General features: G+C 42.8%; 1 protein-coding gene across 1 annotated transcript in view; it reads right to left on the minus strand.

Moving 5' to 3' along the window:
• Positions 1-23,445, minus strand: part of LOC121284659 (contactin-associated protein-like 5) — a 1,009,875-nt gene that overhangs the window by 614,422 nt on the left and 372,008 nt on the right. The window lies entirely within an intron of this gene.

The following is a 23,445-nucleotide window of genomic DNA, read 5'->3' on the forward strand; positions in this document are numbered from 1 at the left end:
CCTGGTCACAAATTGGGAACTAGATTCCAATAATTTCCTCTGTGTTTCATCACCTATGTACGACATCATTAGAGTTTTGTTACAGTAAATAAGGGGAAACTCTTTTCAGTGATAGCAGAAGAGTTCATAACCAAAGGACAAATTAAAGGTAAATGGCAAAGGAACTAATGCTGAGATGCAGAGACTTTTTTTTAAGCAGCGACTTACGATTTGGACTTCACTGCCTGACAGGACGATGTAAGCAGATGCAATATAATCACTTTCTGAAAGCAATCATATAAATATGTGAAGTTAAAAAAACTGTAGGGCTACGAGACAAAGGTGGGGAAATGATAGTAATTGGACAGCTCTCTCAAAGAGCTCTTTCAGAGCTGGCACAAGGTATAGCCGCTGACTCTTCTCCGGGTTTCTTGATTACGCCTTTGTGGCTTATATATATATATATATATATATATATATATAGCAGAAGGTAGCTTCTTGGAGAGTTACTGATAGCTACTTATTTTTGGGATGAATTTTCATTATTGCAGAGGTGTTAATCTGTCAGAGTAAATTGCCTATCCATTGCAAAACCAGCTTGATCTTCTTTGGGATGAGCTTCTCGCAGATGCACATAATGGGGATTAAATGTAAATTATATCATTTGGGTGCCATTACCACTTGCCTCAAAAGAGGCAGCGGTAGAGGACACGTAGGCTGACACTTTGCTCTCAAGTTAAGGGATGATGCATGGCAATGGGGACTTTAAGGAGAGGAGAGAAAGTTAATAGCACAGAATTTGGAGTGTAAAAGCATAAGCTATAATTTTCAACTGTGTTTTCACTAAAGCTGCTATTGCATCGCACTGAACAGCAGAGCAAAGCCATCTCCGTAAACCAGGTTAAGTATTCTCTAGCTTTTGGAGCTTAAAGACCAGTGAGGGGTCATAGCTCGTACAGGATGAGAAGAATTTCCATATATGCAGGCTTCAGTCTTGGAGCTGGGATCAGCACCATGCAATTGTTTATAACTAAGGCACGGCCACCAGTTAATATCAGGCTGTGAGTGACGTGATTAGGATTAACGAGAAGATGCTGTGTACAGTGAACTATCCGTTGAATCCAAACATTAAAAGGAGAGAAACAGCTCAAACACTGTAAGACTACCACATGCTTGGACAACAATTTTAATCTAAGTTGCATACTTAACATGATAAAGAAGAACAAGAAACACTGTGAGTCTCTTCACAAGAGCGATTTCAGATAAAATTAATTCTCAGCGATGGGGATGTTTAGGGAGTAGATTCCAGAGCTGCAGGGCTAGACAGCTGGCCGCCAATGGCTAAGGGAAAAAAAACTGAGGATGTGCAATAGGCCAGAATTGGAGGAGCGCAGAGATCTCAAAGGGTTGAAAGGTTGGGGAAAGACACAGAAAGAGGGAGGGGCGAGGCCAGGGACGGACTCAGATATAAGGATGAGAATTTTAAAATTGAGGTGTTTTAGGCTGGGAGTCACTGTAGGTCGGATAGTACAGAGGTAAGATGGGTGAACAGACAAATTCCATGATAGGATATGGGAAACAGTGTTTTGGATGAGTTTAAGCTTATAGAAGGTAGAAAGGGGAAGACCAGCCAGGGCCACAAGCAACTTAGGAACACTAGTATACAATTTAAAAGTGACATGTTGGCAGGATGGGCACTCTGCTCCTCAGGTATAGCTAATCTGGCACTTAACTATGTGAGCTGTGATGGAGACTCACCCCTCTGATTTTCCCTGTCTAGCTTGGCATTGCCCTCTAGCAGCCTTGGGTTAAGTGTCCATGACCTTATCATTGATATTTATACTGCATATTAAATTGTAAAAGAGGGAAAGAGGATTATCAGTAAGTGTTTTTGTCATATATGATACTCCAAGAATAAGTTGAAATGGTTTTATTATTTCATACCTTACCTGAAAAAAAAACAAAATTTAGCTCAAGAGATTGTCCTCTGCATTATTGTCATAAAACATAATTTTATTAATTGAGGGTACTCTGAATAGTTTGAAGCTTCTCCACATAAGATGACTAGAAAGTCTCTTGAATTGTTGAACAGAGCATTAGATACAGGTTGACATTATACTAAAAAACAGATTCTATTTCAGTTATTTCACACGCAAAACTGACTTCCACGTACTCAGTTACCACAAATCTGTGTGGAATAACATGAATAAAATTAACCAGAAATGTGATAACACTTGTATTGTAAAGTGGTGTCTTTCAGATAAATGGTTTTACACACAACTGATAGCAAATGTACATGGAGGAGTAGAACCAGAGGACAGAACCCGCGCTCAAAGTGGGTTAAATCCAAGAGCGTAATATTCTGTCCTTGGTTTTTTTTTGCACCTAGCAATGTTTGTTCCTATGTTGCGTTGGTACCCTAGTTTCAGGAACAACAGATATAACATTCCATCGACTGAAATGTAACCTCAAAGATTAATCACCTGGGTAATTAAAAACACACACATACTAAACGTAAAATTTAATAGCTAATGTTAACTGATGTCTTAATAGACAAAACGTCAGTGTTTTTTTTTAGTCATAATTCTGATGCTGAGGTGTGTTATCGATGGCAATACTTTAAATAAATTTTCCACATGAGAGCTCCATGGTACTTCAAACAATTTCACATGTTCGCTGTCGACACCCAGCTCCACCTCAAACATCACCTCTTTAAATTTCCAATCAGTCTGATTTGTCACACTGCTTGTCCAGTACATTGTATTGATGAGTAGCAGTATCCTCTAATTAAATATTAGGAAGACTGAAGTCATGTTCCTTCTGTTCCATGGCCATATACTCTGCTGCTTTCCCTGGCTACTGTCTGACACTGAGCTAGACTGTTCACAACCTCATCCGATTTGATCTTCAGCTGAGCTACTGACCCCATATCCTCTTCTCGCCAAGACCCTCGACTCCCACCTCTGTAACATCGTCCATCTTCATCCCTACCTCAGCTCATCTGCTGCTGAAACCCTCAACCATTTCCTTTGTTACCTCTGGACCTGACTATTCCAGTGTTGTCCTAGCTGGCCTCAAAACCTTCACCCGCCATAACCCTCGGCTCATTCAAAAATCTGCTGAAAAACTCACTGACCTTCAATGGTTCCTAGTCTGGCAATGCCTCAAGGTGTATTTTGGAGTGTTGTAAACACCAAGCCACATAAGGAATTATTTGTACAGGCAACAAAAAGTCTAGTCAAAGAGGCAAGTTTTAAGGACTGTCTTAATGCAGGAGAGAGCTAAGAGAGGCAGAGAGGTTTAGGGAGGGAGTTCCAGAGCTTATGGCCTGAACAGCTCGATGCATGGCTCCCAGTGCTGGTGCAATGAAGTTGGGAATGAGTAAGGAACCAGAACTGGAGGAACACAGACACAGATCCACAATGTTATCAGTAAGGGGCAGCATTGGAGGAAGGTGGTATGCCAACTGCTTCAAAGGTTGTAGAGAGGTGGAAAAAGATGAAGATGGAGCAGGGATATGTCATCCATCAGACAACACATCTGAGTGCAGCAGTGCCTCTTTCCTGCAATGAAGTGTCAGCTGACATTATGTGCTGAAGTGTCTGGAGTGGGATATGAACTCATAACCTTGTGACAGAGGGAAGTATGATACTATGAGCCCAGACCATCACTTAACACACCAGCAAAAAGTGTTTACTTAATTGTAGCATTAAATCCATTAAAGGATTCTAAACCTTTAATAAAAAAGATGGATTAACTGAGAGAGGGATAATTCTCTTTAAAGAAAGCTGCGTAGATAAGCTTGCAAACTGTGGCGGATTCTCAACTGAGTAGTATGTTAATTAAATCCAATTAAATTCAAAAAGTAGGTTATTCCCTTGGTGACATTTTTTCCCCCTCTTGCTAACAACAGCTAACAATTCTTCTTGGAGTTTCTATGAAATTAATATTTTGCTCTGATTGTTTGACATAAAATTCCAGAGGGAAACAAAAAGAGATCAAGAAGTGTTAAGAATATTATGGGGTGGTGGGGATTGGTGGAGGGGGCGTGGTGCTGACAAGCAGGCACAGGCTAATTCTTTGCATTCATGAATGTGAAATGAAGTTTCATGTGTGAATTTAATTAAATTGAAGATGACATCGAGGAAGCTGCTGAAAGCACATTATCAAAACGTGCTGTAATGTATTTATATTAATTTTGATACTCTGTATCTCCTTTATTGCACTGGATCACTGTAGTGTCACTTCATTAGCAATAGCATATCGTTTTGAGTACAGTATTTCTGAGGTATTGAAACAAGGTATTAAACCTCAAAGCTGCATTACATGGATCAAGGGCAAGTTGCTCTCATTGATATCTCTGCTTCAGAAATAAATGCATTCTGTACAGCAGATAAAATATAAATGATGTTACCAGCCAATATCTAGTTTTTCACTTGGCAAGATGGCCAGGGCAGAATTGCAATGTCTTCCATCCGCCATCATCTCATGAACTTTAAATCATTCAAAAGCCAGTATTAGCTCTCAGTCTACAACACCCCAAATTTAGGAATCTCATCCTGTGTCTAAATCCCTTCATGCCTCACACCACCGCACACCCACCCCAACCGTTTATGTAACATTGTGTAACTCTCAGCCCTCTGTGGGCTCTCAATTCCCCCAAATATGGCCTTTTGTACATCCTCATTCCTTTTGCCCCACCATTGATGGATATTTATTCAACTGTGTAGGCCCTAATCTCTGGAACTCCACCCCTAAACCCTTCTGCCTCTATCTCTTATAACCCTCACTAAAGGCACCCCTTTAACAATCTCATCCTTTGGCTCGATATCAAATTTTGTCTAATTACTTTTTGGTGAAACATCTTGGAGGATTATCAACAAGGGGCAGAATTGTCCATGCCTGCTGGTGTCGGGCGTATTCAGTAACATGTGCGGACAATACAGCGAAAAGGCCAAAAATCAGTTTCATAATGTCACGCAATCGTCCGCTCAGCCTGTCGATGGTGGGCCACGTTCCCTGCCATTGGACGTCGGCAACCTCATTGTAATGCGTCTGCATATCATTAAAAGGCCAGCCCGCCGGACTCATCGCTCCTCGCTAGATTGTCCACCCGCGTGATCGTACGCCAATGTGTTTCACAACTGCATGCAAAAGCGATGTGCACCTGGTGAGCTGCACTTTGCTCGGGGCTTCGAGGTTTGTTTGCCTACCCTGCTTCGGGCAGTACTCGAAGTCATCAGTGCCAAGCTTCGCAGACAGAACCACAGCACTTTTAGAGGGTCTCATGGACAGGTCTCCACTTAACAGAGCAGCTGTAAGGCACTGGTGACTTTGTACGGCTGTAGGGCAAGGCCTTGCTTGGGGAAGGGGGAGAGGTGGCTTCAGGCAAGAGAAGAGGCTGCAGGGTAAGGGTTGTACTGAGGAAGGAGGGTATCCCAGGGTTTGTGTGGGGGGCACATGTTGATTTGTACAAGTGGCCTCAAGCTAGTGATGGCTGAGGAGGCAGTGTCCAGAGGAGATGAGGCCAGGTGGACATGTGAGGGTATACGTTTGAGAATGGGTTGTGATGTCCCTTGAGCTGGCAGTGAGTGAGATGCCAGTGAATGTGTGATGGGCTTGAGTGTGTGAGTTTAGAGTGATGAGATGGTTGTCTTAACCTGGCGGCACAGATTACATCATTTGTCCCCTATCTGAATTGGATGGCCAATCTCTTCTGTGCAGCATTGGCACTGATCATCACTGCCATCACCTACCAAGCCAGAGTGGTAATGCTGCTGCCTCTTCTGCAGCCAGAGCGGGGGTAGATGACATCACAGTGGACCTCCAGAGTGTCCATAAGAGCTAAAGGGACATGTCAATAAACCTGGGGGCTGCAGGCTTCTTGCCTTCCAGGGTCATGTCTTATGTGCAGCATTCCTGGGCTGGAAGCATTGAGAGGTGTGTACGGGGCTGTACTTTACATGTGGTGCCTGGTGTGATGGAGTGGCGAGGTGATGGTGTGGTGGGCGAATCAGAACCCGCCCACCATGGAAATGGCGTGTTTCCCTGGAATGCATAATTAATGTGATGAGTTTGGGATGATATGGCATGACAAGCCACCATTGCGTTGTTTTACCAACCCACTACTGCAATTAGTGCAAATCTGGGATGATTCCACCCAAGGCATTTGTGTGTCGTCCGTGTCGTCAATATTCTACCTGTCCTCTGAAATGGAAAGTAACAGCTTCCATGACAAGTCAGAAGATGGACAAAAGTGTCCTAGTGTCCATGATGACATTCATCGCAAAAGTACACTACTTAAAATAATAAATTATATCATCGTTTATCTCATTGCTGGTTGTGGGACCTTGCAAAAATTTGCTGCTACATTTCCTACATCACCACACCTCAAAAGAAACACATTAACTGTGTTTCAGGACTTCCCAGCAATGCAAAAGAGCCTACATTTTTTCTTCGAGAGCTGATCTGCACTTCACTTTGTTCAACTTGCATTTCAAAGAATAAGGTCATTAGGAATTATTTGTTGTAATGGAGAGCAGGGGATGATAGTTTGCATATGTCATCTTTGAAATAGTTCCAATCCGCTGCTTTGAAGATTCTATTACTCAGAGCAGAACCAAAACAACTAATAATTCTGTCATAACAAAATGTCCCAAGGTATTTTACATAGAAAGCAGTGATAACTGAGAAGAGAGATATTCGTTGGGATGGGTGAAGTGAAAGAGACAGGATTGGAGAAGGCTTTTGAAGGTGTGGGTCGGGGCTGGGGGAAGGGATACCAGGAGTTTGAGAACAGAATTCCTGATTGAAGGAACATGAGGATCAAAGACCTTGCTAACAAGAAGGAAAATGCACAATAAACCAGAATTTAAAGAGTAAATTATGATGCATACTGCACCTTGAGAAAGATGTAAAGATTGGGATTCTAAAGGTATATCAATGCTTGAGAAGGAGAAGGCATTGGTGGTGAGTTTTTTTTATATATTCATTCAGAGGGTGTGGGCGTTGCTGGCCAGGCCAGCATATATCGTCCATCCCTGATTACACTTGAGAAGGTGGTGATGAACTGCCTTCTTGAACTGCTGCAGTCCCTGTGGTGTAGGAACAACAAGTGCTGTTAGGAAGCAAGTTCAGGATTTTGACCCAGCCACGGTGAAGAAACTTCACTCTCTAGGTTCTTGTATGAAATAAGGTACAGGCCAAATAGTTCTGGAGGTGTCGGAATTAAGCTAGGGTGGAACTGGAAGGGAAGAGGGCGATCACATTGAAAAAGTTGGGCGTCATGGGTGACAAAGGGACAGCGGAGTGTGCAGGACATGAAAATCCAAGATTCAGTCCTCATGTGTACTTACGTGGCTAATCTCAGTAACAGAACTCTGAAGGAGCTACAAGTACCCTGAGTACACCCCTGGTTAAGAGGGGGTCTATGAAGAACAACATTATATAGCATCTTCTACATAGAAAGGTGCTTCACAAAGGTTTCACACTCCTCATCGCTAACCTACTGAAATATACCAGCATATGGGGAGGTCAGGTGAGAAAATGACAGGCCTCAGGCCTGATGTTCACCCCAGTCATACACTCGCTGTCAAGACAGTTGCCCACACAATGCATTAGGTGTTGAAATGTGTATAAACTAACCAGGGTAAGAATCTCAAGGAAGGTCTTTCAAAAATATAAGCACTGTGTGAGAACTATACATCCAAATTAGTTATGATGATATTCACAGAAGTGACAGAATTCCTGTACTGGACTAAACATGGTCTGATTTTCAATTTATTCTCTTGGGTCTGCTTTTAAACTGGAACTCTTCATGTGATGCACACCATTAAGCTGTAATTAATTACAAATAGTAACCATTTCTATATTTGCTTCAGTTAATTATCATGATCCAGGGATGAGGAATTATCAGTAAAGCTTATACAGCACAGATAAATTCTGCACTTTCAATTCAGCCTGAGCTTCATACATTTTCATGAGGCCAGTTAATCCAACATAGACTGCAGATCGAACCTGTGGCTTAGTTCCACATTAAGTCAGGGACATATCAACTGAGCCATCGGGGAGCCTAAAGTGGCTTTTACCAAGAGTGTCCTTGCATATTAAAATAAGTTAGGGAAGAGATAGCACAGAAACTATTACATTATATATAACAATTCATTAGAGAAGTGAATAGTGCCAGAGGACTGGCGGGCAGCCAATGATATGTCTACATTTAAAAAGGGAGATAGATAAGTCCAGGTATATATAGGCTAGTTAGCTTAATGTCAGTAGTAAGAAAGATAATGGGATCTTTCCTCAATGGTATAGTAGCAATCTATCTAAAAATTGAAAATATAATGAATAGTCAGCGTGGATTTCAAAAGGAAAGATCACATTTGATCAAACTCTTTTGAATTATTTCTAGAAGTAAAAGAAATAGTGGAAAAGGGCAATGTTATAAATGTAATACATTTTGCTTTGCAAACGGTCTTTGATAAGGCAACAAATAGTGGACTAATGACTAAAGTCAGAGCAAGTGGAGTCAGGGCACAGGTAATAGAATGGACAACAAACTGGTTACAAAACTGAAAAGAGAGGCTGGCGGTTAAAAGAAGCCACGCAGACTGGCAAAAGGTAGAAAACAGTGTACCACAGGGACTGATGCTTTCTCATAACGTACATTAAAGATGTGGACTCTGATTTCCGATCGCTGTAGTCGAACTCACAACCTTTGGGTTACAGCAACAATAACTTACATGTATATAGTGCATTTAATGTTGTAAAACATTTCACTGCTTTCCACAGGAGACAAAATTTGGCACCGAGCAGCATAAGGGGATATTAAGACAAGTGAAAAAAAAAATGTTGTCAGAGAGATCAGCTTTAAGGGGTGTCTTAGAAGGTGGAGAGGTTTAGGAAGAGAACTTCAGAAGTTGCGGCCTAGGCAGCAGAAGGTACAACCGCCAATTTTGGAGCAATTAAAATCAGGGATATGCAAGAGGCCAGAATTGGTGGAGTGCAGAGATGTTGGAGGGTGGAGGGATTTGAAAACAAGGATAAGAATTTTAAAGTTTAGTATTGTTGTCGTGACACAACCATAGTCATCATGTTTGATCACTGCAGCAACCTCACTATTTCCCTGACTGACTGTAATTAAAATCAGCAAAAGCCAGGCATCAAAGCTGAGGTTTTCCTCATCTGTATTGCAATGCTTTTATCTGTTGAGTAATGGGAAAGGTATTTGTTTCACAGCTGGGTGATCCGATCTCCAAATAACTGAACTGGGCATAAAACTAAGATCTTTAGATGAACATGAACATCCCAATTGGAATTTATGCAGGTTGCACATTACTTAAAAAACTACAAACATTACACTTAAAAGTATGCACAATTTGGAAATCAAAAGCAAAGCTGGTGGGCCTTTGCAAGCATCCTGCTCTCCGGACCCTCCTACCTCATGAGACGTCTAGCCCCAACTGCCCAAAGAACTGTGGGTCGAGAATCGGCCTGTTCAGTCACATGAAGACCAATGGCAGAAACTCACAACCCTGAATAGACGTCTTCCTCAAATCGATGGGCAACCGACGGCAACGAACATTACACTTAAAAGTCCACACACTGGTGGAAATCAAAAGTATCCAACGGTAGGCAATATTTCTTCATGCATTCAAATGCAGAGAGTTTGGATATTAATTATATGTGCAACTGGAGAAGAGAGGCTTTATTTTTGGATCCAAGATGTAATTAGAACTATGCAGTTACCGTACATTAGGCAGAAACTCTATTATTTTATATACTTTTCTCAAACAAAATCAATTAGATATTGACTGACCTCCCCTTCGTTAGAATTAACATTTGTAACTGAAGGAGAATTTCCATTCATATGAGCTATGGTTTCATTAGCTGGTCTTATTACAGAAAAATTAAAAAAAAATAAAATAGGGGAAGACAGTGGCATTGAGGTAATGTCTCTGATGGTGATCCAGGCTAATGTACTGGGAACATGGGTTCAAATCCCACCATGGCAACTAGTGGAATTTAAATGCAATTAATAAATCTGGAATTATAAAACTAGTCACAGCAATGGTGACCGTGAAACTATCATCAATTGTCATAAAAACTCATCTGCTTCTGCCATCCTTACCTGGTCAGCCTACATGTGATTCTACATCCACAACAATGTGGTTGACTCTTAAATGCCCTCTGAAACAGCCTATCAAGCCACTCAATTCAAGGGCAATTAAGGATGGGCACCAAATGCTGGCATTGCCAGTGATTGCCACATCCCATGAAGAAATTAACTATGCAGGAATTTGTCACCATTAGCAAAATGTTACTGAGCTCTGGTCACACGTTATTATAATGATGCTAAAGAATCCAAGTTGGTTTGTAATTGCATCCTTGCAGACCATGTGCAGCTCATCAAAGATGAATGATGTACAAATTACTCAGGAACATGAGCAGGAGAATAAGTTCACTGAGCTAGTTCCACCATTCAATATGATCATGGCTGATTTCGGGCTTCAAACCCATCCAGACATCTGGCAATCTCAGCTTTAAATATAGTCAACAATGGAGCATCCACAACCCTCTCGAGCAGAGAATTCCAAAGATTCACAATCCTTTGAGTGAAGAAATTTCTCCTCCTTTCAGTCCTAAATGATTTTCTCCTTATCCTGAAACTGTACCCCCCCCCCCACCCCGCTTTTCTAGATTCCCTTGCCCCATAAAACAATGTCTCAGGATCTACCCTGTTGAGCCATTTCATAATCCTGAATGTTTCAAAGAGGTCACCTTTCATTCTTCTGAAGTCCAGAGAATACAGACCCAATTTACTCAGCCTCTCATCATATGACAACCCCTTTCATTCCATGGGCCAATTTGATGAATCTTTACTATACTGCCTCCATGTTAAGGTACAGATGATGGTAAATGCAGACCTGTTCAGATCCCAGAGGGAAACTTGAAACAAATGCCACAGCTATTTTACAATTTGTTTTTGTTTTGAGCTGTGTGCCTTGAATTCAGTAGTATTAAGGCCACTGAATCTTATAACTTTCTTACAAAATTAAATTACACCTTTATTAATTAAAAAAATGATTTTAAGCACATAAATATGTTTACAAATTACTATTATGATAACTCCTAGTTAATCTACCTCCCAGTTATGCCTCCATTAAGGTAACAGTAAAACACATAGATTTAAAAAGACCCAGGCAAAGCGCACACCCTGGACAGTCAAATTAAAAGTGAGCTTTCTCAGCTTTGGTTCCATGTAGATTGTAGCTTCAGGCTTAGATGTTGGAGGCTTTCCACACTTGCGTTAGATCTTAAAATGATTGAGGAGGGCAGGTTCAGCCAAGAAAAAGGCACTCAAAGGACAGTTGGGGAAGAGGCATCTGTGAGGTCCAAGTCAGATGACAAGTCTCTGGATTCGGCTTTCCAGCTCATCATGGAGAGTCAGCAGAAGGCCGGCAACATCAAGCAGAGACATTGGAAGCCCTCAACAGAGTAGCTTGCGAGTTGGAGGAGTGCATCCATCTTCTGGTGAAGTGGTGCCCACATGTGCGTGTATGGAGTTCACCATGGGAAGACTGGCAGATGCCATGGAGATCTTGGTCCAGCAGAACGTGGAGCTGCTTGCAGACCTGCACTCCATCGCGGTAGCCATGGGTGAGTTCCTGCAGTGGCAACGCGAGAGGGAAGCGGGTCACCATGACATCCTTCCCCTCAAGGAGTAGGGCCGGGGGCTCCAGGAAGGAAGGAAGGGGCAGCAGCTGGACACCCCTGGGTCATCCACTCAGGAATCTCGGAAGCTGTCCTCCCGCTCCAAGTCTCCTTTTCCTGTGACCCCCCCTGCAACCTCATCCTCTGAAGGAGGGCAGCCAAAGCAAGTCGGGGCCCTGAAGGCCTCAGCTCTCCTGAGGTTCCATGCCAAAGTCATCAGAGAGAACAGGGCCAACCATTGCACAAGCTATCCCCACCCCTCTTGCAGATGTCAGGGCAGCATCTAGATGAAGTGGTAGGCCTTGAAAAGTTAATTGCATGGGTGAACACATTTTGTCACTTACAATCTGAAAATATATTTACTTTCACTGAATAATACGTAATGGTGTCTTTCAGCTTCATTTACAGGCTTCGCGAGTCCTCCCCCTGCATTCCCATTCCCCACTAGCGGGTTCAACTGCACACAGCCAGACCACGAGAGACTCTGGAGGGAGAAGTGTGTGTGCGATAGGGCCTTTCAAAGCCTCGTGCAAGCACTCTCCCATGTCTGTGGAGCCTTCCTCTATTACACTCATTTCAATGCCCTGAGCATTTTCAATGCTGCCTTCTGGGGTTCTCTTTCAGTTGTCCATCTGAGCTGACCTGCATCTCTGCCCACCCACTGATCGCACTCCCATGCAGCACCTGTGCCTGCCCAACAGGAGGCTCCTGTCATTTTCGAATGTTGGTAGTTTAGTATGTCTTCAGCTTCCCCCTCCCCCAGTCACCCATGTCATTTCCCCCATCACTGTTTATACCCCTGGCATCACCTTCCATCTCCCCAACATTACCTACCAGCTAGAACCCTCTCCTTTCTGGGATGGTCAGGTGAACATGCACGTTCCCTATCTACCCGAGAATCCCACCATCAACCACATTGACCTCCCCGAACTCCTTCTTCCAATCCTCAGGTACCGTGTCTCCCTCCGAGTCTCACCAACCACCCTCGCTGTCCCTTCTACTGCTACTGTTGCACAATTACCCTCCCACCCTATTGGCTCCCTCTGCTCCCTCTCAAACTCACCATTCCCTCCTGACACTCCCACCCTCATTTCACTCCCCGGAAGATAATCATAAACTCCACAGAGCCCTCCCTTGCTCGTTCACCTGGACATACCCTTCCTTATTTCATTCTCCACCCTTACTCCTTCCACACACCCCCCAACTCCTTCCTTCCCCTGGACTCCTTCCCCTCTCCGGGCACCTTCCTCTCCCCCCAACTCCATCCCCCTGCCATTCGAACTCCTTCCCTTACACCTTCCTTCCCCCCTTACACCTACCTCCTCAGTTGCCACATTCTCCCCTCTTACACCTTCCTCCCTGTTACACCCTCTTCCCCTCCTAACCTCACCCCACCCCCATTATTCCCCCACCCTCCTTACCTCACCCAGGACACCTTCCTCTCTCAGCCCGAACCCGGTACATCTTCCACTCCCACTCACAGCTGGACCTTCCCCTCAACCCTCTCAATGATTATCCGGGGCAGAGAATGGCCAAGACACTAATGTCCCAAAGCAGATGCCAGATATCAACAGTCGCCTTCCACCTTTCATGAGCTGCTTCGCAGCGGAACCATGTCCATATAAATTGACCAGCATGCGAGGTACATGTTCCGCCAGGGTACGGTAGCTGTAAGGCTCCAGCATCTTCTGCTCCTCGAAAGTCCACAATTTGAGCAAGGCCCTAACGGTAAGTCCCGACTTCTGCAGGTCACTCTTGTCAGGGTGTGTTCTGGGCCGGTGTGTTTTCCCGCCGACGTGGGCGGTAAATTTGACGTGGGGGGTGATTCCAGGTATACTAAAATGGCGTTCCCGACGCCCGGCGGCAGGAAACGCAGTCCGCCATTGACAGGCGGAGCAGACAATCGCAAACTGGTTTCACAATGGTGTGAAACCAATTTTTGGCCTTCCCGCCATATTTTCCGCTCACACCCACCACGACACCCGATGGAGACAGAAAGTTCCGGCCCAACAAGCCATTTGTTTTCCCAATTGCTCGCTGTACCTTTTTATAAAAAATCATTCATCGGATGTGAGCATCACCGGCTACCTCCACGATAACTTTTTGTGTTCTTGTATGAGCACACCCATACCTCTCTGAATATCAACATTTACACATTTCATGCCTTTTAGAAAATATTTTGTTTTCCCATTCTTATGACCAATTTGTAAACTTCCCCACATTACACTCCATCCGTCATCTTGTTAACCATTCACTTAACCTGGCTATATTACTTTGCATATAAGGAATGGACACTTGACTGATGTACTGAATGGCGACTGGCATGCATACAACAATCTGCATTTATACAGAGCTCTTAACATAGCAAACCAACTCAAGACACTTCACCAGAGTGTTAAAAAACAAAATGTGACCCCGAATAATGCTACAGCTACAGGTTAGTTTTAACTACCCAACTAATCGCATCCTCAAAAAACTAATAAATTTGTTAAACGCACTTCCTTTCCATAAAATCATGTTGATTTCTTCTAATCATTCTATGGTTTTCTAAGTTTATTGTTAAGACTTCCATAATAATAGATTTCAGGATTTTTCTGATGGCTGATGTCAGGTCAACTGTCCCGGGGTTCCTTGTTTCCCCTCTCCCTCCTTTCTTGAATAGCTGTGGTAGTTTGCCAACTTCCAATCTGCCGGGGCTGGTGAGAAAGATCCATCCACAGCCTATAACCTCCTACTAAGGAGGTTAAGGGGAGTATTAGATTAAGAGAAGAGGCTCATAATGTTGTGAAGCATAGTAGTAGGTCTGAGGATTGGGATTGTTTTAGAAATCAGCAAAGGGCCACCAACAAGTGGATAAAAAAGGAAAATAAAATAGAATATGAGAGTAAACTAGCTAGAAATATATAAACAGATTGTGAGTTTAAAAGTGTATAGAGAGTAAGAGAGTAGCTAAAGTAAACGTTGGTTCCCTAGACGCAGAGTGAGGGGAAAGTATCGTGGGAAATGAGGAAATGGCAGAGACATTAAACAACTATTTTGTGCCTGTCTTCACAGTAGAAGTTACACAATAGAATTAGAGAATAACCTGAGGCTAATAAGAATGAAGAAATTAAGGCAATTGAAATAAGCATAAAAAAAGTACTGGAGAATTCAAGGGACTAAAATCTAACAAGTCCCCAGGACCCAATGGCCTACATCCTAGTGTTTTAAAAGAGCTAAGTGCAGAGATAGGGGATGTGCTGGTCATGATTTTCCAAAATTCCTTAGGTTTTGGAACGGTCCCCTGCTACCACTGCTTTCCTATTTTCTGCCCCTACTTGAATGGCTTGCGGTGGCACGGTGCCATGGTCAGTTTACTCAACCACCCGGCAGCCTTCAGCTGCTTATATTCCCCCAGCAGTATCTCTTTCATAGTCCTACTGATGTCATTGGTACCCACACGGACAATGGAAACTGGATCCTTCCCCTCCCGCTCCAAGTCCCCCTGCAACCCTGGCACTAGGCAGGCAACACAGCCTTCAGTACTCATGCTTTCAGCTGCAGAGAACTGTATTGATCTAATTTCAAGAATAATTGTTGCACATTCTTGCTGCAATAACAATATTATTGGTGGTATTGGAGATACGAATCACACAAGTATAGAAAGACTTATTGTATATTAGCCACAGAGAGTTGTGCTGAATCATAGACTGCAAAGAAAGTATGTTTTAATGCATATTTTGCATTTTATATTCTTACTTGAGATGTACCACATCACATTTACATTGAAATTCCTTTGTCAATTATAGGCCCATTCTGCATTTTTTAAAAATGTCATCTTGCTTTGTAGAGCATTCTTTCATAGAATAAATCAACATGATTTTATGAAAGGGAAGTGCGTTTAACAAATTTATTAGTTTTTTGAGGATGCTTATCGATGGAATATATTTTTGTTGAACATTTGTATTGTTTCTTTACATGTTTCCCGCTGTTTCTTTGCCAACTGTATCAACCTTGGACCCCCATATGAATCCTCTCCCTCACTATTTAGTTTAAAGCCATGTCTATAGCCCTAGTTATATGACGCACCAGACACTGGTTCCAGTGTGGTTCAGGTGAAGGCCATCCCAACAGTACAGCTCCCTCTTTCCACAGAACTGGTGCCAGTGCCCCACGAATCAAAACCAACTTCTCCCAGACCAATCTTTGAGTCACGCATTCAACTCTCTAATCTTATTTATTTATGCCAATTTGCTCGTAGCTTGGGCAGTAGTCCAGAGATTGCTATCTTTGTGGGTCTGCTTTCTAATTTAGCCACATGCTGTTTCTAATTGCTAAGCAGAACCTCTTTTGTAGTCCTAACTATGCCTTTGGTACCCAAGTAGACCACAACAACTGGTTCTCCTCCCACTGCAAGTTCCTCTTCATCCCAGAGGAGATGTCCCGAACCCTGATATCAGGCAGGCAACACAACCTTCTGGACTAACGGTCTCAGCTGCAGAGAACTGTGTCCATTCCCCTGATGATACTGTCCACTGCTACCAGTGCTTTCCTATTTTCTGTGCCCCCCCCCCAACTTGAATGGCTTGCTGGACCACAGTGCCATGATCAGTTCACTCATCCACCCTGCTGCCTCTAGCTGCTTATATTCCCCCAGCAGAACATTTTTCATTGTCCTACCTATGTCATTGGTACCCACATGGACCAAGACAACTGGATCCTTCCCCTCCCACCCCAAGTCCCCCTGCAATCCTGACACTAGGCAGGCAACACAGGATTCAGTACTCATGCTTTCAGCTGCAGAGAACTGTATTGATCTAATTTCAAGGATAATTGTTGCACATTCTTGCTGTAATAACAATATTACTTGCGGTATTGAAAATATGAATCACACAAGTATAGACAGTATGCTAGCTACAGAGAGTTATGCTGAATTATAAACTGCAAAGAAAATATGTTCTGATGCACGTTTTGCATTCATATTTTGCATTTTATATACCTGAGATGTAATTCCTTTGTCCATTCCTTTGTTCCTAAGGCCCATTCTGCATTTTTCTAAATTTTGTCTTGCGTTGTAGGGCATTCTTTCTTGGTGTTGATTATAGCCTCTATTTGGTGGTGTTCACAAATTTAAAAATTGTACATCTGATTCTAAGTCCATGGGCTGGAATTTCGTCCCCCAATGGAGGCGGGAATCAGGTCAAGAAACCTGGAAGCGTGATTTCTTTGGCAGCAAAATCAAATTTCTCCTGCCTTCCTGCTCTACACTATCTTCTTCTGGCCTTTTCTCTGGTCAGGAAGGCCTTGGATGCAAAATGAAATGCACATCTACTGAGGCCAGGGCTGTCTTTATGAAGACCATAGGAAAATTGAATTTCCTTCCCCACGCTATGTCCCTGCGCTGCTATTGGTTGTAGAAGCCCAAAACACATGCACCTCCTGGAAATTTGTGAGTACTGAGGGAAGCCTGCTAATGAGGCAAGAACTTTTTGACAGTTGAATGTTAAACATTTCAACACCTCAAATGTCATTATTAGATGCTGTATTGTGCTGTAGATGTATTTTTAATGCAGTGATAGATCATAGGGCTCTGTCATGCAAAGGTGCATTGACCATTACATTGACTAGCATTGTCTAAGTGTTGAATGCATTGCAGTACTTTTCTCACTGGAGAAAACATCATAATGCATTCAAAGCTGCAGAAAAGTGTGCTGGGAAAGTTTCCTGTTATGCTTTAAACTGTGATTTAAATGCCTGGAGGTTTTTTTAACTTTGAAAAAAAATTGCTCTGCTGTTGAAAGTAAACAAAAATACATTGGCTCCACTCCATGGTAATCTGCTTTGAAATTTAAATTCAACACCATTGTGTCTGTCAGTTTCAGAGTGTGGAGCTGAAAACTCATGTTTTGATAGCTGTGGTAATTTTAAATACTTGGCTGAGTTCCAAAGGTTGCTGGCATACTCATCTCTGTTGACACAGCTGCTCACATGGGTGATTGACAGTTTTAAAAGGTTATAATAACACAATCTGCCTTTGATGTGGCTTCTGAATACATAGTTACTTATTTACACAATTTAATGACAATTTAGGGGTTAAACATTTTTTCTATTGGACTAGCTCTTTTCTGCAGTATCAATGACAGAGATTTGAATGAGAGTTTTATTAGATTATTATAGGGATTTTTCACCTTCACCCATTGTTATTTCATAGTTCCTGATGATTAGATTGTGGATTCTGGGCAACTGGCTATGGAGGATACATGGCAGGCATGGATGGGTCATGGTAACATATGAGGGGTCATAGAGGGGGAATGGGGAATATGAGAAGACATAGAGGAAGCATGATCTTGTGGCCTGTCACTACATCTGAGTTCGAATCTCTGGGTTCAAGTCCCACTCCAGGACTTGCAGGCCATGGAATGTGCTTTCATAATGCAGCCAAACAGGCTGATTTGCAACTTGCAATTCCTTCCAACGTGCCTACAGCAGGTGGAATGGGAGAGACTCCCAGTCAGCCATGCTTGATGAGGACAGGCACCCCTCAACCTAGAGTCTCTGGCTGCAAGCTAATGTCGTGTTCCAGGAAAGAATAAGCTATGGAAACAGATGTAAGCGGCACTTTGCCTGCCTCACGCATCTCTAGACAAGGGATGTCATCTCAGTCTAAGTTTAAGAAAGGGGCATGGAGGATAAGTAGAGGCATGGGGGGATTGGGTGAGAATGAGGTTTGGGAACATAAGAATGATGATGGTAGCTGGGCTGCCATCCCTGAGAACCCAGACGCACCTTCTTAGCAGCGCGCCTCCACACGCACACTCTTCCTGCACTGCTCATCTGCTGCAACCTGCACATGGAAGCTGCCTCTTGCATGTATAAACTAAAATCCTGGGAACAGTCATCATCAGTCGGGTGTGTATTTCAGGAGCCGCAGAAGGGCCGACTTGCATTTCACAAATCCAAGAGGAAAATCCGGGCCAGAATTTTTCATGGCTGGAGTTGAACTGAAACTGAATTTCGATAAATCTGGCAGATGTGGACTAGCACCAGAATCAAAAACATACCTAACTGTTTCCTTCACATTCTTCGGTTAGGGGTTCACTCACAAATCTGCTCCTATATGTTTGACCTTTAGAGGTCTCGTTCACTAAGACACCTTGACCAAATAAATAGCATATTATTGTAGCTTATAGTTGACATTGTACAAGGCACAGTGGGAAACATGATGAATGGGGCTTTGGTAAATATGTGTAAGCAAATTTCTGAGTGCAAAAACAATAGGGCAGTAACAGTTGGGGATTTGAACTACCCTAAAATCAATTGGAATACAAACAGTCTGAAGGGCAAAGAGGGCACAAGATTCTTGAATTGCATTCAAGAGCACTTTTTCAGCCAGCACTTAACAAGCCCAACGACAGGGGATGCAATTTTAGATTTAATTTTTGGAAATGAAGCTGGGCAAGTGGATGAAATAGAAGTGGGGGACCATTTTAGAGATAGTGACCATAATACAGCTAGATTTAGCATCATTATGGTAAAGGACAAATGTAGAATAGGAGTGAAAGTTCTAAGTTGAGGGAAGACAAATTTTACAAAGCTGAGACGAACTAGCAAAAGTGGACTGGATGCAGCTACTAGAAGGGAAAACAGTGTCAAGTCAGTGGCAGGCATTCAAAAGTGAGATTCTACGGGCACAGTGTAGACATGTCCCCACAAAGAAAAAGGGTGGTACTGCCAAATCTAGAGCCCCCTGGTTATCCAGAAGCATACAGGATGAGATAAAGCAGAAAAAGAAAGCTTATCACAGTCACAAAAACTTAATACTGTAGGAAGCCTAGAGCAGTATAAAAGGTACAGGGACGAAGTAAAAAAAGAAATTAAGAAAGCAAAGACAGGATACGAGAAAATATTGGCAGGTAACGTCTAAGAAAATCCAAAGATGTTTACCAGTACATTAAAAGCAAAAGAATAACTAAGGAATGGGTAGGGCCTATCGGAGGCATTTACGGCAACTTGTGCATTGATGCTGAAGGTGTGGGCAGGGTTTTCAATGAGTATTTGTTTCTGTCTTCACTAAGGGGAGGGATGATGTAGATATTCTAGGTAAAGGGGAGGGGTGTGAAATACTAAACACAATAAGTATAGTGAGAGAGGAAGTACTGGAGGGACTGGCATTTTTGAAAATGGATAAATCACCAGGGCTGGATGGATTGTACCCCATGTCGTTAAAGCCAGGGAGGAAATAATGGATACTCTGAGGATAGTTTTCCAATCCTCACTAGATACAGACAAAGTACCAGAGAATTGGAGGTCTGAGAACGGTATACTAATATTTAAAGCGGGTGAGAGGGATGGGCCAAATTTTATAGGTCAGTCAGTCTGACTTAGGTGGTGGGAAAATCATTTGAATCACTTCTGAGAGACAGGGTAAACTGGCACTTAGAAAGGCACAGATTCATCAGGGATGGTCAGCATGGTTTTATTGGCGGAGGATCATGTCTTGATAACTCAATAGAATTTTTTGAGAAAGCAACAAGGATGATTGATGATGGTACTGCAGTGGATCTTGTCTACATGAATTTCAGTAAGGCATTTAACAAGGTCCTACCTGACAGACTGGTCAGAAAAGTGAGATCCCATGGGATACAGATGAAGGTGGTGCGTTGGGAACAAAATTGGCTCAGCGACAGGGAACAAAGGGTAATGGTTGATGGATGATTTTGCGAGTGGAAGGCGGTTTCCAGTGGCATTCTACAGGGCTCAGTGGTGGGGCCCTTGCTGCTTGTCATATATATTAATGATTTGGACTTAAATGTGAGAGGCATGATTGGGTAATTTGCAGGTGACACAAAAAATTGGCCACACAGTTCATACTGAAGAGGATAACTGTTGTTTCCAGAATATCAATGGTTTGGTTGAGTGGGCAGAAAACTGGCAAATAGAATTCAATCTCGAAAAGTATGAGGCAATGTATTTGGGGAGGGCAAACAAAGCAAGAGAATACTCAATAAATGGGAGGGTTTTGAGAGGGGTTGAGGAAACGAGAAGCCTTTGAGTGCATATCCACAGGTCCCTGAATGCGACAGGACAGGTGGATAAGGTGGTAAAGAGAGCATATGGAATGATTTCCTTTGGTGGACGAAGTATTGAATACAAAAGCAGGGATGTAATGCTGGAACTGTATAAAACACTGGGGGTTAGGCCACAGCTGGCATTTTGTGTACAGTTCTGGTCACCATATTACAGGAAGGACATAATTGCTCTGGAGAGAGTACAGAGGAGATTTACAAGAATGTTGGCAGGGCTTGAAAATTGCAGCCATAAGGAAAGATTGGATTGGCTAGGGTTGTTTTCCTTAGAACAGAGGAGGCTGAGGAGTGAGCTAATTGAGGTGTACATAATTATGAGGGTCCTAGATGGGGTAGACAGTAAAGACTTGCTTCCCCTAGCTGAAGAGTCAATTAGGAGGGGGCATAGACTTAAGGTGATTGGTAGAAGGATTAGAGGGGACATGAGGAAAAACTTTTTCACCCAGAGGGAGTAGGCGTCTAGAATTCATTACCTAAATTGGTGGTTGAGGCTGAAAGTCTCAACTCATTTAAAAGGTACCTGGGCCTGCATGCCGACGGACCAAGTGCTGGAAAATGAGATTAAAAATGACCGGCCAGTTTCTTTTATTTTACTTTTACGGCCAGCACAGACACAATGGGCTAAATGGCCTCTTTCCGCACTGTAACTTTTATATGATTCTATGCATCTTATTTTCATGGCATGCAATGGTAGTGTTTCTCTCTAAAAGTCATGTAATAACTCTCAAGCCAGTTTCTTGATACAGATGCAGAATGAGTTTACTTAAAAATCAGTGGGGTGTGAGTAGGTGAGGGTAGGGGAGGAGCGGGGATGGAAGGCAGGAGAGTGGAGTTAGCACCACAATCAGATCAGCCATGATCTTATTGAATGGCAGAGTAGACTCGTTGGTACAAATGGCTAACTCGTGCTCCTAATTCTTATGTTGTTATGATCTTATTAAGTAACACCAGCATGACTTCTCTGCAATGAAAAGCTATAATGCAGGTCCTATAATGCAGGTCCTAGTAAACACGGCTAAACCTGATAAGCAGCTAATGAAAGGGTTTTATTTAAACACTTCAACATTGACCATGACTCCTTTATTAAAGTTAAGTGCACTGAAATAATAGTTTAGAATTAGATTTCTGCTGGCATCATGCATGCTTTCATCCAAACTATGGGATGTATTACACTTTAAAAGCACAATTATCAGAAGCACCAACTCAGCGGAATGTGCAGATTTTCACTGGAGCAAAAATATATTGCGAATGGTAATCATGCATTTTAATGTTAAAATGAGCAGCTAGTAAGGTTGCTGGTATGTTTAGATGGCACGGCCTTTGATCAATGCCAGTAAGTTCAGCTGTCATTCAACTGGTGTCTTCTTTCAGAGAATTGTCTGCTTGAGGATTAATGTAGGTGTCCAATGCCATGTTAGAGCAGAGATGTCAAACCCTTGGCCCAGATTCATTCAAGTCTTAAAGCAGAGACAATTGATTCCCCTCAGTCTTACTATTTCTTGGATGTGAGCTTGGAAGAAAGGGGTGATTTTAGTGTAGTTGCCTCAGTAATGGATAATGAGACCACTGAGATCTGTTAGTATCAGCAACTGGAGATATAAGCACATTACTGGAGCATGGATTTCACCATTGTATCAACCAAAGGCTCCACTGGACCTATTGAGCCCATAAGGGCAAAAGTTGGGACATCCCTGTATTAGAATAACAACAAACTGTGTGCTGAGGACATAGGAAAGTAAAGGATCAAAATTCTGGTCCCAGCTTTGAAAAGTTCTATCTCTCTTGCTGCAACTCCAAAATACCTTTCTCTCTCCAGCATCTATCGGATTGTCCATTTTACTGGGAGGTACCCGACATGAGTTAACAAGCGTGATTCCTCAGACAACGGCTCTTGGTCTGAGGCAGCGTGCTGTGAAGAGGTATCAATTGAATTAAGGCATTTCTCAAAATTACACCTTCCTGGGTTAGAGAGGTTCACTGAAAGAGGGCAGAGCAATAGGCAGCACTCCTGTGTGGGGTGGGATTCCAAAAGAGGGAAGAAAAATTATATAAAAAATGTAAAAATTGCAAATACAAATACATTTTAACTAAAACAAAAAAATTGGGGCTGAAGGGAAGAGATTGAGGACATCTGCCTTGAAAATTGTTCAGGTTTGATGCTTCTTGAGCACTGTACACTAGCTTAGCCTATGTTAAATAATTTCTGCTGCTGTTTCACCATCTGGAAGGCAGGTGGGTTTGGACCTCTCACTGAATCATTATGATGGTCAGGCCTCATTTGGCATGCCAGCAGGCAGCATGACTATAAAGGAAGATGAGATGTCCACAGAGGTCAGTGCTTATTTAACGTGAAGCTGCACTTGTACATTTCTGTGTGGTTGCCGAACATTCAGTAAGAGAGGACATCTTCAAGGGCAACCAGGTTTTTAGATGTATCAGGGGAGGATTTGCTGGAGCAAGTGGCAAAGGGCCATCACTGAAGCAAAGTGCCCTGAAACAATGCCCCTTAACTAAGCTGCAGGTACATCATCCTTGATCGAGATACCCCATGTGGTAGAATATGGATGCCTTCTTATTCCAACCACCCCCCTGCCCCCTCCCCACCCACCTCCTCTTCATCATGGCTCCACTATATCTGCCATTTGTCTATTTGCTACTCTTCATCTAACAACCAGAAGAGTGGTCCAAA

This window comes from Carcharodon carcharias, chromosome 12 (assembly GCF_017639515.1).
Source record: "Carcharodon carcharias isolate sCarCar2 chromosome 12, sCarCar2.pri, whole genome shotgun sequence".
NCBI lineage: Eukaryota > Metazoa > Chordata > Chondrichthyes > Lamniformes > Lamnidae > Carcharodon > Carcharodon carcharias.